At 39.6% G+C, this 2,836-nt stretch overlaps 1 pseudogene; it reads right to left on the reverse strand.

Annotated features, from left to right (window-relative positions):
- Positions 1 to 1,628: 1,628 nt before the first annotated feature.
- Positions 1,629 to 2,261, reverse strand: LOC112908577 (large ribosomal subunit protein uL1 pseudogene; annotated as a pseudogene).
- Positions 2,262 to 2,836: the final 575 nt, after the last annotated feature.

Consider the following 2,836-nt stretch of genomic DNA (forward strand, 5'->3'; position numbering starts at 1 on the left):
AATTGCCAGGGTTTATATTTAATATTTACAACACGGTCACTTGGATGCCCTGAGTTTTGATTCATCCTTGCCACTAGATGGCATCATAATAGAACACATTCATTATAGTTATTATCCTTTACTGTCTAGCAAAACATGCCATAGAAATAGAGGAACCTTCATACATGAAACTGAAGTTGGGAGGTTTGAAACAGGTACATCTTATAAGGGAGGGATTTAGTGTTTGAGCATTATGTGGTTAGAGTTCCTCCAAAAGCATACCCCGAGACAAAGACTTGTGTGCATGCTTATTTGAGAGGTGATATTGGGGGCAGGAATGAAGGAGCACGAAGAAAGAGGTTAGAAATGAGAGAAAGGAGAAACATAAGGGTATGCTTCAAGACTGCCATTGTGGATAGCGGAGCTTCATTCTACTGAAACATCCTAAGGAACACACAGAATACTTCCCAGAATTGTCTATGCAATGATTAGGACGTATGAATGTTTGTCCATTAACTCATGTTCATTGGTCAAGTTTGCTCCCTGCTCTTTCCCTGCACAGATATAAGGGCCAAGAAAACTCTTGCTAGTATCCAAGAGAACCATGGGGAAGAAGCTAGAGATACTCTGTGGACTACGGGTGAGATGCTATCAGGTGAAGCAAAACCAAGTTTGCATGGAATTATCTATTCCAATCTGGTTAAAATCAGATGTAAGACTAGGTGGATGCGACTCAGGGCACCAGATGTGTCTGCTGCAGTTACCTAATAAATCATGTACTCTGTAAATTCTTCCATTTGAAATAAACAGAGAATCCTAATGAACCATCTGCATCTCAAAAATCCTTGGGGACTACCCAGTAGGTATTCTGGCAAACGCTTAGTGAATAGAAATATTAATGATTACTTTATGAAATTCACGGAAGATCTTTTGCCCTTTATAGCCTAGTATGAAAGGCCTAAACTTGCCCTTTTTATAATTTATAAATCTTGCCTCTACATAACCCAATATGGAAGGATCCCCAAACCTTTTATCTTTGTGTACTAGACATAGGAGTGGGAAGTGTTTGTTGTTGTAGGAACAGGAAGAGCTTGCTAATAGGAAAACACTGGATGGGGTAGTTTGTAGAGATGGAATTGTATTGGACTATGAGTCAGAAGAGTACAAGATCTATCTGTGGTGTTGGATAAATCATTCAGGTCACCCTAAATTAACTTTTGGAACCTCAATGTCTTTACCTGTAAAAGGAATCTATGGCTGAGTTCAATCATTTTAAGGTTTCTTCTAGTCCTGAGAGACTGTGAGAATTAAACATATAGAAAAACAGTTAACCTTTATAAATGAACACATTGTATTCATAAACATCTTTAAGTTTTCACACATATTATAACTTTTTAGACATTGAAATTGATTATCCACTTGAACCTGTGGAAATCTCCTTGATTTAAAAATAGAGATCTTGATTTAAAAATAGATCTCCTTTTTCGGTTCCACAATGATGCGTCAGATATTCAAATAAATAGAAGAAACAATTCTAAGACATGCACAAGTAATATATATGAAATGTGTGTGTGTGTGTGTGTGTGTGTTGTGTGTGTGTGTGTGTGGTGTTTTAGTGGTGGTAGTAAGGTTGACTAGGCTGTGCCAACTTAGTATAAGCCCTGGGGCTTGCCCAGGGTGCTCTTAATCTATGAAGCCCAGACATTCTGTCAATTCTTCTTGAGCAATGACACCAAGAAACAGCTAAGTGAATGTACAGGAGTCCATAATCTATCATCTATTATGGCCAATGGCCACTTCCATTGGACACAACACCTTCTTCATCTAGAATTTGATTATGGACTTCACTTCTTAACTTTGGCCACCTGTTCTCACTGTGGGTCCGTAAAGAAGGGAACTTGCCAGGCTTATTCAGGCCTCAGCCGAGGATTCATGGGACCTGACTGCTCAGATATTCCAAAGCCAAAAAAGCATCATACTTTTTGGCCAGCTTCTTGATGAATGTCTTATTCTTGTTGAGTTTCAATGTCCACATGGGAGATCTCTGCAGCTGTGGCCTAATCATAGTATTGCTGGTCCCGCACAACACACACAGAAAACTTGGGGTAGGGAGTGGACTTAAGCCTAATGGTGCCTAGGAAGCATTTGTTTTTCTGAGGGTCATAGTTCAAGTTGATCTGCAGCTCCATGGTCCCCAGAAACTTCTAGTGCTTAAACTGGTTCCTGTGTAGGACTTCATGCCCTGACTCATAGAGGGTGTCACAGGAGACTTTGCTGCTCATGGTGCCTCATGCCACAATAACTGCAAAAAAGCAAAATTTCTCTCTTTTATTGTTTTTTATCATTTAGCATTCTTCTATAAGTAATTAATGATTATCTTAATGGAGGCCAGAAGAAAGACAAAATAACTTTAGAGGTAGAATAATCATTTATTGCATACATTTTTGAGAGTGAAAGAGGGTACTAGTGATTGTTATTCCAGAATAAGAATGTAAATCAGAAGCATCCCAGATACTAGACTATGATACAGTATTTCTCTACTTAAAGGTTGATTTCAACTTTGTTAGTGGTTGAGCCAGTAGTAAGGTAAATTAAAACCAAGTTCTCTAGTATTTTTTTAAAGATGTTATTTATTTATTCATGAGAGACACAGAAAGAGAGAGAGAGAGAGAGAGAGAGAGAGAGAGGCTGAGATACAGGCAGAGGGAGAAGCAGGCTCCATGCAGGGAGCCCAGTGCAGGACTCAACCCCGGGTCCCCAGGATTATGCCCTGGGCTGAAGACGACGCTAAACTGCTGAGCCACCCGGGCTTCCCCCAAGTTCTCTAGTATTAAATTAACCTCCCCTCTGAGAAAAA

The sequence above is a fragment of the Vulpes vulpes genome, chromosome 9, assembly GCF_048418805.1.
Source record: "Vulpes vulpes isolate BD-2025 chromosome 9, VulVul3, whole genome shotgun sequence".
Taxonomy (NCBI): Eukaryota; Metazoa; Chordata; class Mammalia; order Carnivora; family Canidae; genus Vulpes; species Vulpes vulpes.